General features: G+C 32.2%; 1 pseudogene; it reads right to left on the bottom strand.

The window, feature by feature from the left end:
- Positions 1–12,180: 12,180 nt before the first annotated feature.
- On the bottom strand, positions 12,181–13,494 carry LOC145582009 (putative aspartic proteinase GIP2 pseudogene; annotated as a pseudogene).
- Between the last annotated feature and the right edge of the window lie 243 nt (positions 13,495–13,737).

Consider the following 13,737-nt stretch of genomic DNA (forward strand, 5'->3'; position numbering starts at 1 on the left):
GAAGAACGATAAAAATAAAAAAAAACTAAGTTAGACAACATTGTTTGCCAAAAAGATATTATTAGCACCTACTTAACGATTAACCTTGAAGCGTTAATTTCGTTTTCTCCGTATAGTATTGCTCGTAATGAGTCAAAGTCAACGTTTGAATAGTGGGCGCGCTCAAGACACAGCGTTGCATGGAAGAGGCGCGGGCAACTTTTGGACTTGCACTTGGAGGTCGGGCTCGACATTTTTTTGGTCGAACCACAATGTTTTTACGATTTTTTTTTTTAATATCTCTAGGTAATAAGTTGGAACTAATTAGATTAGACACGAAGCATATAATTAAACACATATCCATATAGTCACATAAGCACATAAAAGAAACCGTCAAAACATATAATGACGTTCTATGGTCAAGGCTTGGGTGTCCAGAGGTACCATATCTTAAGAAGCGATGCACAAATTAATCACTCAACGTGTTGACCCATGACATAGTTCTCCCAACATTTTGTTGGGGATATGGGTGGGATGATTTTTATTGATTTCGGGATAGAAGCCTAGTGTTGGCGACCTCTAGTCAATGAGACAATCCCCAATGGTTAAAGTGTGCTATAATTATGCATGATACAATATCTCTTGTTTGGCTTTTACTTTTGGTAAAAAGGAAGATATTATGTGTTCAAATCTCGCTCTCTAACTAGAGATTATCCAAGGTAGCCCTCTTTATAACTCATATGTAACCTAAGTTGGAAACCTTGAACCATAACTAAGAACTAATCTTGTAACCTCTAAGTCCCTAGTGGAGTCGCCACTGTGAGGAGGGTGTGCCAATCGTAGGGGATCCTTCTCCTTTTTGCCCATGACCCTTTAAAAGCCTAGAACTTTACACTTTTTATGGTGTTTTAGGATTTGAATTCTTGACAGTTTAGGAGACCTTTGAATTAGTGTTAATCCTATCATTATGCTTTTTTGTAAGAATAAGACAATAAGTTTTAGGAAATCCCATAAACCTCGTTCATGCTTTTTTCCCAAGTAGGGTTCAAGGGATATTTAGCATGAATCATAGGTTACCCCATGCCCAAATTGGTCTACTTATACCAGAAATGAGTTTGGGAGCGAGGGTACTAAAACAATGTTCCCTTTAGAGGGGAATCACTATTTTAGCCGTAGTGCGGCCTTTACTAGCTCTTTCTTTTTCACAATTTCATCACCAAACAATATATGCAACGTGGTTCCTAAAAACTAAGTTAGTTGATTTTATTTACACACATTAATCACTACGAAATTCATTATTCATTTTAATCAAATTCGTGAAAAGAACAAATTAAAATAAAAAAAAATTGCCTTGACTTAAGTGACAAAACAACAATTAATTATTCCAATTCTAGTCTTTAATTAACATAAAATACTATTTGAAAATAATTAATTAAAAGTTTGTTTAAAGTGATCAAACAACACTAATTAAACCATTAAAATTAAACAATAAAAGAAAAGTGATTTATCTAAGTGTTCGGGAAATTAACCGTTCTTCTTTTATGCTAAATCTCCGTTTTAGATTTTTATGGACCCTCTTTCTTCTTTTTACCTCTAAGGATTTCAATGGATTCAATTAGGGTTGGAAAGTATTTAAGAATAGAAAAGAAAATTTGTATAATAGTAAGAGGACTTGAGAGATTAGGGATTTCAGAATTTAGGGTTTAGAAGTCTGGTTTTTCTGTTGTTCTTAAGGTTAAACAAAGACCCCTATTTATAGACGTAAGAATCTAGGTTTAGGTTTTTGGAGCCAAGACGTCAGGTGGAGCGCGCAACTCTTGGAGTCGCTCTAGGTGCTGCGCGCATCTCAATGACTTGCGAGTGCCAGGCGCGCGCAACTTAGTTAGTTGCGCGCGGTGCTGTTTGCCTTATACGAAAACGTGTTTTTAAAACTTCCATAGTTTTGGTTGTGAAGTTGGATTTAGGAATATGAGGTATCATTGGAAATCTCTAAATGTCTAATTTCCAATGTCGTTGGAATCAGGTTATAATCTGTTATGGAACAATAGATATGGCCGTTTAAGTCCAAGGGTGTCGATTTTAAGGCCCAATTTAGTATTTTGATCATAACTTCTTCCTTTTAACTCAGAATCGGGCTTATAATATATCGTTGGAAAGCTCTTTGAAAGGGTTATCCATCTATATAGGCCTTGTACGAAAATTTCATGGTCGGTTTATCTGATTTGCTCGGTTTTCAACAATGTAAGATCCATTAGATCCAATCATTGCATTTGACGCATTTTGGTCCGTTATTAATCAAGTTTAAACATGTATGAGAATGTGGCCTAATTATTAATAGGACAAGTCTCTAAGATAACTTGGTCTCAAATATGGGTTTTAACTTATTTCATAATGCATTTCGTAGTCCATAAACACTTCAACTTTGTTCTAGCATGAAGAACGACTTTTTCTAACATCATCACACTTCTTATCAAGACCAGAGGCAAAAAGTAGGTGTCTACACCCACCATACCCAACATTTAATATTCCACTTTGAAAGGAGGGGTGGATGAGAATTGAACCCGTGAATTTTGTGTCACGTTGGCTCTGAAACCATATTGAAAGACCAACTGAACCAAAAGTTTAAGCAGATGGTTGAGGTCAAGGAATATGTTATATACTTTATCACTATATATGTCCATCACTTGTGTTGAATTACTTGGATACAATAATGTTTGAATCAAAGAGGATTTCTAAGCCTCTACTAGCTTGAATATTCAATGACTCTAATAATGTCCACTGATAATAAGTTGTGTGTCCATTGATATTAAGTTGTGCCTACATGATATCATCTTAAGATCATCAAAGAAGTCTATTAATACCAATAATGCTTATTGCATTTGTTAGTACTACACTACTATGAGTAATAAACAAGTATTATGGGTTACTAAAATAAGTGGTACTTTTTAAGCAAGGTTTTATACCAACGAATCCCTACCTTTTAAAAAGTATGAGATAACTCGTATGAATATTGTTTAGATAATTATACCCTCTAAGATGTTTATATACTTATTTACTCTTATTAATGTTAATTGTCTTATTTTTCCCTACTTTTTAAAAAGTATGAGATAATTTTTATTGATAGTTTTTGGATAATTATATCCTCTAAAAATGTTCCCTAATTAATGTTAATTGTCTTATTTTTTTGAGCTCTTAAGAATATTGTGCAGACACTTATACTCCTAAAAAAATATTTGTTACATATTTTCCTTCATTAATGTTACTACCTAAAATCGTGAATTAAGGAAAATTAATAGAGCTTCCCGGACATAAGTAGCTATGGCATGGACATCGCGCCATTAGCTGCCTTAGCAGAGAATTTCCCAACAAACTAACATTTATACCAATAAGTATTACTTCCTCCGTTTCATAATGTTAGTCTCACTTCATTTACATTTATCGATGTAGTTCTTTAATCGCAAGTATCTTTAATCTCACACTTAAAAATTAAATAAATTAGATATTAATAAAGTACTCAAACGATTAAAACTAGATCTTATATGTCTATGTTTGTTATTATATATACATAGAAATTTAGAAGATTTTCTCTAATTTTTAAGAATTCAAAGATTTTAAATGTGACTAACATTAGAAAATGGAGAAAGTAATAAAATTATTAAATAGCTATTAAAAACAGAGAATTTCCGAAAAAATAAAGGAAAATGCTATACATAACCCTTAGGGCTACATATAAACATTAAAAACACTCTTGAAAATTGATTAAATTTAGAAAAGCATGACAAAAACATACTAATTACACTGATCCTAATTTTATACAATTTTCAAAAGTGTTTTTAATGCTTATACATTGCCCTTGTATAGAATTACCCAAAAATAAATACGAGGCACATTTTTTTAAGTGTATATACAAAGTTTATTTATTTATTTATGTGTTTTAATGTATAACTACGAGGTAGGTTTTTTTTATTTTTTTTATTTTTTGAATAGAGTAGTCTTATGTGGAACTGTGAAAGTAATGAGTCATACTATAATTTAGTGCCTGAATGTAGTCCGGATTACATAAGATATCCTAGATGCCGAAGCGATGCTATTGGTACTTTTGGAATATTCTAGAGCCACGTTTCGTTCTCTTACAAAGTGCTACTCCCTCCGTTCCATAATTCTTGGGACGTTGGAGGAAGCACGTAGTTTAATAAAAATGTAAGTGGGTCCTTTTCATATATCTGTTTATTATAGAAAAGATGCTCTTTTGTATTACTTTATTGCTAAAAAATTAAGTGGGGCTAGTTGTCATGAAAGGGAAGGGGGGGTGGTCTAAATTTTTTATTATTTCCTAAAGAGCAGTGGGCCAATAGAGTATAAAGAAAAATAATTTTATAACAGCGGTCCTTTTCCAAAATTGGTAATGTGTCAAGTATTGTGGGACGACCAAAAATGAGAAGTATGTCAAGTATTATGGGACGGAGAGAGTACAACACTCTTTTCTCTATTGCTTACTTATGTGTTTGTATGTCAACTACTCTTCACCTTCACATTGATACGTCTAGGGAACGAAGGTATCAAAATCCTTTATCACACCTATTGTAATTTTTTTTTTCTTGAAAACAAGCCAAGCAATCTTGTGTACATCGAGGAAGTGGCAATGGAGCATTGTTTATCCTAGTGATTGGTAATAGTCAAGTAAGAGCACCCTTATTCATGAATATATAAAAAATTGTTCATGTTACTATTTATATAAAAAAATACTTTCTCTCTCATACACATAAACCAAACAAATAATTTCCAACATCCTCCTCTTAACCATAAACCAATAAACAATTGTTCATGTTACTATTCACCTACCCTACCTCAATTTATCTTTTTACTAAAGATTAAAATATATATATATATATATAATTAACAATATATTAATCTCATTTGATATGTAATTTATTGTTATTACCGTAATTAGTTATGTTTTAGTATTAGGAAATTACAATTAGCATTATTTGCGTGCAAAATTAGCTAAAATTATCATAATTAGCGTTGTTAATTATCTGCAATTAGCATAATTAGCGTTATTAATTACTTCGTTAATTAAAAATACATATTTTTTATTAATAGAAAATTTGAAAAAAAAAACAACCATAGTGCATTAGACATAACACATACTTAACAACATAATTGAAATCTAATTGTTATTGTTCTCGTTATGCCTAAATTTCTTCCAAATGTGCTCAACCAAATCATGTTTTAATTGCAAGTGAGCTTGTTGATCTTCGATCTCTGTTCTTCGTTGCAAATATATATTGATGTCTACCACACGCTCATTACGATACTCGAAGGCATCCTCGTGATAACCACTTTGGTTGTCAATGAAGTGAAACGTGTCAGAGTTGTTCAAATATGTATCTCGTTCATCTTCAACGATCATGTTGTGCAATATGATGCACGATAACATAATTTTGTGAATTATTTGAACATCCCAAGCAAGAGATGGTTTTCTAATTATAGCGAATCGAGATTGTAGAACTCCAAAAGCTCGCTCAACATCTTTCTAATTATAGCACTGTTCACCAATCTTTAATTTTTTTAATATTATTTTATGTAAACAGTTTCACAAATAATTTCTTCCATTCATGGTTAAGGGTGCTCTAAGGGAAGAAATCAATAGTTCTATTTCGACACTATTGGGCATGAGGAGAGAGAAAATGAGAGAAGAAGATAAAATAATATTAATAATAAATAAAAACTAAGTATTTTTGGAGAGAGAAATGTCATGACCAGGTCATTACTATAACCTTTTGCAAAAGGTGGACAAAGAATTAGAATGCACCACTTGTCTTGCTATATTCAGATGATAATGTTTTTTTAAAATTTTTTTTTATATTCTTTTTAGTATTTTAATACAAGTATAATTAAGAAAACATTTATGATCAAGGCAACTAATAAGAGTATATGGGAATAAATGGGTATGAGAATTAGGCATAAATGAGGTAGAAGAGAGATATGTATTAAATACATGACGATCACCATTGGTTTAGGCAACCAAAGACTTTGCTTACAAGATGCATAATAAATACTAAAATAGTATTACAAAGCACATGAAAAAGAGAGAAATGAGGAGAGAGATAGGTAAGTGGGATCACTTTAAATTGTAATGTCTCCGTTTTTTTAAATGTAGCACATTTGTTCTTTGGGCATAAGTTTATATGACTCCACCTCTCATCCAAAAGTGCCTTTGATTGAGAGTGGTGAGTAACCTTAGGGAATGTATCGACGACACAATGTGCACCTCGGTTGCGCCGGAATTCGTTTTCAAAGGTAGTGACGAAGTCACGCCACACCATCTTCCTTTTCATTAAACAACTAGATTATTCATTCTATTATTCGTGGCCTTTGAAACACTTATTTTACAACAATTTTGAAAACGAAATTATTAATTCATGGCTACTAATTGGGTATTGATCGGAAGATAAAATGTGCAAAGAAAAAATAATTTTTGAAGGAAAGTGGTTTTTTTTTTTAAAAAAAAAATGCATTACCTCAATAGTTCCTCCATTTCTTTTAAATGAATTAGTTTGACTTTTGCACTGTTTACATCCATGTTTGACTTAATTTTTTTCTATTATAAAATTAATAAATATTATTATATGACATATCACTAGATTCATTACAATGTCTACTTTCATAATATAATTTTGTTACAATTTTGTTAATAGAAAATTAAATATATTAATAGTCAAAGTTACGTCTTGTCAAATGTGCCAGTCAACTGATACATTAAAAAAAACAAAGAGAGAATTTAGTAAATTTATACTACTTCGTATATTTTATCATTTTTCTCATTTACTTTAGGAAAATTTGCCAATTACAACCATTTAAAGTTTGTATTTTTTTAAATTACAACCAATCAAAAAAATATTGCAAATTGCAGCCCAAAAGTACTAATAAATTCTAAATTACAATCCAATTAAGTTTTTTCATCGATTTGTGTGTCAAAAAATATTCCGTTAAGGTTCCAGGGGTCATTTTAGTTCTTAGGGATCTAAATTAAGCTCGAATTGACATAAAACATAACATAAGTGCCTCGTTTTGGGTATAAAAAATGTATTAATTTTTGTGCAACTTTTTCTTTTTTTTTATTTTTTTTATTTTTTTTATTTTTTATTTCTGTAGTGAAAACGAGGCCTTTACGTTAATTTTATCCAATTCCGAGCTCAATTTGGATCCTTAAGAACAAAAATGTCTTCTAAACCTTAACATGATATTTTTCGGCATGCAAATCGATGAAAAAATTAAATTGAGTTGTAATTTATAATTTATTATTACTTTTGGCCTGCAATTTACAATTTATTAGTATTTTTGGGCTGCAATTTGCTAAATACAAGCTTTAAATGGCTACAATTGACAATTTTTCCTTTACTTTAAACACCACTTAAATTTTTATATCATTTCTCTCTTCCATGATCCCCACTTAAATACTAGTACAAAGTAATAAAAATATCTATTCTCTCCAATGGCATATCCAGGAATTCAGAAGTATGGGTTCAGAAGTAGTAAAAGATAAGATGTAGGTCCTCCGTTTGTTATAATTGCAATGTTGATGATTTCAGGCTTACCAATGCACGTTCTATAACCTAAACATCTTAAGATCAAATTTGTAAAAAATTATAAATAGTTGATATCATAAAAATATTTTTGAGACGAATCTAACAAGATCCCGCTGGACTATATATTTTTTCCAACGTATGAATCACAAAAAATGATAATCAAAGGAATGTATGTGTAAATATTGTAAAATTATAAACGTTGCAATTACAAAGAACATAGAAAGTATAAATTAAATTTTAATAGATTATTTCGAATTCCGGATTACAATGTATAACATATAACTTAATACAATGGAATACAGTTAGAAAAAAAAGATCTACAAAAGCATTCAGATTTTCATATATATTTTGGAGAAGAAAGTTAGGGAGAAAAAGTAGTTAGGGTAAAGGGGTTTGATGTTTTGGGTCTTTTAATGAGTTACTTGGGATATTGAGAGTTTAAAGAAGTAATTAAAGCGAGCGCAAAAAAAAAAAAAAATGGAATTTCATATATTCCCTCCGTTTTTAAAAACTTGCTCAATTTTTTCATGCGCAGATTTTTTGGAGACAATGGAGAAAGTAATAAAATTTGGAAGTTGTGGGTAGGGGGAAAAAATAAAAAATTGTAAAAAGCAAAAGTAGTTGAGAGAATTATAAGAACGAGATTATGAAATTAATAAATATGATTTATTTAGAGTCCATTAAATTAGGGGAGAGAAATGAATTACATATTGTAAAAGATTTTCAAATAAGAAAATGGAGCAATTATCTAAAAACGGTCGAAAAATAAAAGTGAAACAAGTATTTAAAAACAGGGGGAGTGCTTTGGAGAAGAAAGTTAGGGAGAAATTTTTTTTTTTTTTTTTTTTTTTTTTTTTTTTTTTTTTAATTTATTTTTTTTAAACACAAAAGAAAGCATGCATTACTTGGACATAGCCCTATAAACTATTACATCCTAATGTTCAAAGAATAGCTTATATGCAAAATGCATTCTCTGAACATAGTCAAATCAAAGTACCTTACTACTATGCTTCTAATATTGTTTTTAATACAATCATCCGTAGATAAAAAAGTCCAACTAGATAAGACTAACTGGGATGGGGGCAGGAATAGCATGAAGATTTGCTTCATAAGCAGTAGCAGCACTCATAGGGCAGACAATATGATCAGTGTGACCCATTGCCATATCCATAGCATATTTTGCCAAGTAATGAGCAAGGCTATTAAGCTCCCTTGGGATCGTGCTAAGAATGACAGTCATTTCTCCCTTGTTAAGGAGTCTAGCAACATCAATAATCACAGCTGCAAGTTCATGTTACATATGACCCCCTTCTTTGTTGAGCAGAGTTCTGATTGCTTCAGCACCAATTTCAACTTCCAGATACCCGCTGAGGCATTGCTCTTACATAATTCAACCCCTCCCTTAAATCATACAATTATGCACCAAAGCATTTGGGGCATTGTACTTGCTCAAATAAGAAAAGTACCATTCCCCTTTAAAAGTCCTGAAAACACCACCTCCCCCTCCTAATTCAGTTGAAACCCAAGCTCGTCTGTATTACGTTTCAAAAAACCAGGTTTTGGTGGGCGCAAGCATGGAGGCTTAACCACTGAGGGTCCAACTTCCTCACCAACCTTTGGTTTTTCCTTCCAAACACCCTGTAAGACAGAAGAGTTGATTTGATAATCTATAATTAATGTGTTAAGTCGTGGGATCAAACCCACAATCTTGAAGCCCAAGTGTGCAGGTGTGCAGTTAATCCTACCACTGAGCTATGCTGGCTTTACCATCTCAATTTTGTGCACAACTTGCTTATATCCGTTTTTTTAAAATTTTTTTTTTTTCAAAAAATCAGTGGGTTTAATGAACCCATTTGAACCCACCGTGGATCTGCCACTGATTCTCTCACATAATGTTTTTTTATGGTCTCATCTTACTTTTACTATAATTATATTAATCTCTTAAAACTTCAAGCATCACTGCATAACCATGTAATGCTTTTTTTTTTTTCTTCTTTCTTTTTTCTTTTATAATACTATTGGTTATTTAGTGATACTATTTGCACGTATTTAGTATCACTGAATGCATATATAGTACCAATATATATATATATATATATATATATATATATATATATATATATATATATATATATATATATATATATATATATATATATATATAGTACAACTGAATATTCAATGTAATATTTGATCATTCAATGGTACTACTCTAAATTTAGGATATGCATTTATGTCTAACTATATATACTCTTACCCCTTGTTATATAATTGTTTGTGCATAACAATTCTTCTTTTAAATACCCTCGTATATCACCCTACCAAGTTATATGCGGACCACTTATTATAATTGTTTTGTAAATTGGATTGCCTTTGTCTTATATACTCCATCCCTCCTTTCCTTACAAATTACATTATATTTGATCTGTTATTGTCTCCACGTTTATCTTTAAATCATATGGAGTTGATTTTTTTTTTTTTTTAATACATGTAAAAAATTATAAAAGACTAATAATAATACTTAAATAAATATACATTAAAATAATCCTCTAGAAATCACATAAACTATCAACTTTGTTTGTTGATTAATGAGAAGTTGTGGACTAATGGTAAAAAATGATAAAATTTAACTTTTTAAAGTGTGATGAAACACTATGAAACAAATTGCAAAATATTTAGCATTTATTTTTGGCAAAAATTACAAATAATATAAAAGAGAGGTTGTATATGGAAAAGAAATCAAGGCAATGATGTTAGCCTAACATACATTTTGTCATACCGAAAGTTCACAAGAAATGAGAGCTAAAAATTGGTGGAGAACTGGAGATCACACTATAATTGTACCATTGAGAGTTTGCCGAACATCATTGGAAGTTTTTCTTAGTACCACGAGTCCAAGACTTACTTTACAACCCAATGGCACTACTTTATACTTCCTCTGTTTTTTTTACTTGACCTGTTTCTTTAATCACGCTTGTCATTGCAAAACTTTAGCGATCAATAACTTTAATTTCTTCATATTTAAAATTTATGAAAGTTGTATATTATGATAGTACTTATTAAGACGAATTTAGAAAGATCCCACATGAATATATTTTTCTCTATAGGTCAAAAGAGGATGGTGAATAGTGTAAAAGTCAAAATAGTTCAAGTAAAAAAGAACGGAGGAACTAGTTCCTAATAATTACCAAATTGTCATAATAGGTACGAATATTATACCAAATATCTACTCCCTCTATTTCTTATTTTTTTTCGCATATATTTGGGTTAAACCTTTAAAGCTGTAACCATGAATTCTCGTCAATGTATAAGTGATAACATATTTATGTGAGATATTGTTAAAATCATCTCATTGCACCTGTATTTTATAAATATCAAATTTTATAATTTTTACATAAATAAATTTGAGATACATGCATTTGAACACGTCTTGCATTCTTGCAAACTGCAGCAAAAAAATGACCGAGAGAGTAATAATTAGCCGCTAAGATTACCTCTTCGGTAATGTATAAATGGGGATAAATGGATTATGACCTCTTCTAAAAACTAGAATGTTTTATTTCTTATTTTTATAGCAGAGGATCTTTAGGCTGCATAGGGTTGGTACATGATCAAGCCTCATTGCTTGGGCCTATAGGCCTTATGTGACTTGGACTCCATTTGTAGAAGTGTCGTGGATTGGTCTCAAACGGAACATGTACAATTTATAGCTTTTGAATAGATCTGGTTATAGGGTAGGGTAATCCAATGATAATAGAATTAGAGCCAAGTTTAAAGGATTTTTAATAAACAGGGCCTAATTATATAGGGTAAAAATATGGCCAAAATGATTATCAAATTTAATAGACAGAGACGGTAAATAATGTAAAAAAAATTACATAGATTGATATATTTCGTATTCATATATACGTAATAACCGCTTTGTTCAATATTTATTTTAATTTATAGTTAAGCCATTAATAAGTACATATGAATATCAATTAAAATAAATATTGAACAAATCAATTATTAAAATAAATATTGAAGAAAGTCATCATTAAATATATATGAAAACAAACTTATCTATATAATTATTTTTACATTATCTATTTTCTTTATCGGAAAAATATTTTGCCCCTATATTAACCATACCTAATAAAAGTTCTGTATATTAAAAAAACCTTTAAGCTTGACCCTAACACATTTATCAGTGGGTTACCTTATCTAATAACCAGGTTTTATTAAAGAGATGAGATTCTAATCAGCTGATTAAACTTAATAACTTATCAACTCAATACAATTCAACCCATTCGCTGACTTTAGTTTAGACGATTATAAAGCTCTTTTGTAGCCTAATTTTAAGCCATTATATAGCGCTTGCCGTGCTGGAAATTAAACCAATTGATAGGGCCAAACATCAAGTACACAATATTTCTCACTTCTAATGAAACTTGTACGTTCCCATAATGCTGAACTTATTACGTAGTATAAGGCTTGTCATGAATTTCACAACTTTTTATTACATTCTTGTGTTAAAATTGCCAACTTCCGGATTCATCACGTTAATTGAAAATAAAATAAACAAGCATAACCTAAGCCTTATTTCTAGATTTATTAATTAATGAAAATTTTACAATGCATTAGAAGTGAAGTTGAAAAAAGAACATCCCAACCGATCATAAATCAAGGAAGAACTAAATCCAAGCCTAGATTTAGCCGGATCAAATTGTAGCAAATTATCCTCAATTTGAAACCCTCCTATCAAAATCGACGTCCTCGGGTTTTTACCTCCATCTAATATACCAAGACAATACGCGTTATCACTAGCCCTAACCATGGAGTTAGTCGCGGCTATCCTCCAAAACACCTTCTCGCTTTGCAACACGAGGTCGATGTCCGGTACCACGGGCCCGATCCTCGTGTAACTTAACGAGGTAGGGTCGTAGCACAACGTGAATGGTTTAACCGGAGTAACTCTTTTAGCAGGTAAAGATGAGTTCCTTAGTTGTCCGTCGAAGGCGGCCGTGACCGCCTTGTAGATAGAAGATTGTAAAAGAGTGTAAGGGTGATTAACACTTAACATGGTTCCACCGTTACCTTTACTATTTATTGATAGTAAGGACTTGTTAAGTGTTACATTTTTATTTCCGACTTTGATTCCTTGAACTCCTATGAAGAAGTTGTTGGGTCGGGCCGAGTTAGCGATGATAGGAGTGTAGGAAAGCAAGGTTTTGGCATCTACACCAGGGAAGAAGTTGTAAGGCCCGTCCCCGATAAATACGGCACCGTTTTCCCTAAGTGGAGGTAAGCACAACGTGAATTTTCGAGGGAGACGAAAAGATGAGGAAAGTTGAGTAGGGAGAGATGTTTTAGAGTTCCCGAGGCCAGCAACTCCGGACACTCCTTTCGCGAGGCCTTGTAACAAGGACATAGGCGCGCAAACGAAGAGGTTGTTGGGCATGGTGACGAGTTGGCCTGGGTTAGATCCGTCAGTGGAGTTGATACGGATAACATCGGTAGCTAGCTCGCCGCCTCTACGTGGAGAGACGTTGGTGAAGGGGTTATTGAGGGAGAGAGTTCTACATGTGTTTTTGTTGCACCCGGGTTTGAAGGGAGTAGGACCGCATGTCCTACATCTTTTGGTGTTGGCAAGAATGCATGGAGGAGAGCCGCAGGAAGCAGGGCGGTAGGTGGTGGAGACGTAACGATTACCGCAGAGTACCCATGAGATAGGTGTGCTTAGGTCTAGGGTTAAGAGTACGGGTACAGGGGGAGTCCTTTGGATGAGTTTGGTTGTGTATTGGAGTGTGGAGGGGTCTTTTGAGACGGTAAGGACTAAAGCCTTAGGGTGAAAGGCAGTCGAGGTTGAGGTCAAAGCCGAGGCCGAAGAGGTTGTGTAGATGATGTAGGTGATGAGGAGGATTGAGCAAATGAAGGAAGCCATGTTAGACAATCTAAGGTGGAATGTGATGAAGTATGAGAGTGTATAAAAAGAGAAGTCACAATTTAAAGAGTTTTGGGAAATTTAAATTAATGAAAAACATGATAGCCTGGTTGGTGGTATTATGTCAATTTGTGTTATTTTAGTATAAGAAAACCAAGTTGTTAGATTGAAATTGGAGAATTAGAGAGGTTCCAGCTAATGAAAGTTGACATTATTAAATAAAGTGCAACATAAATTAGATTA

Source organism: Chenopodium album, chromosome 15 (genome assembly GCF_948465745.1).
Source record: "Chenopodium album chromosome 15, dcCheAlbu1.1, whole genome shotgun sequence".
In the NCBI taxonomy this organism is placed as follows: Eukaryota; Viridiplantae; Streptophyta; class Magnoliopsida; order Caryophyllales; family Amaranthaceae; genus Chenopodium; species Chenopodium album.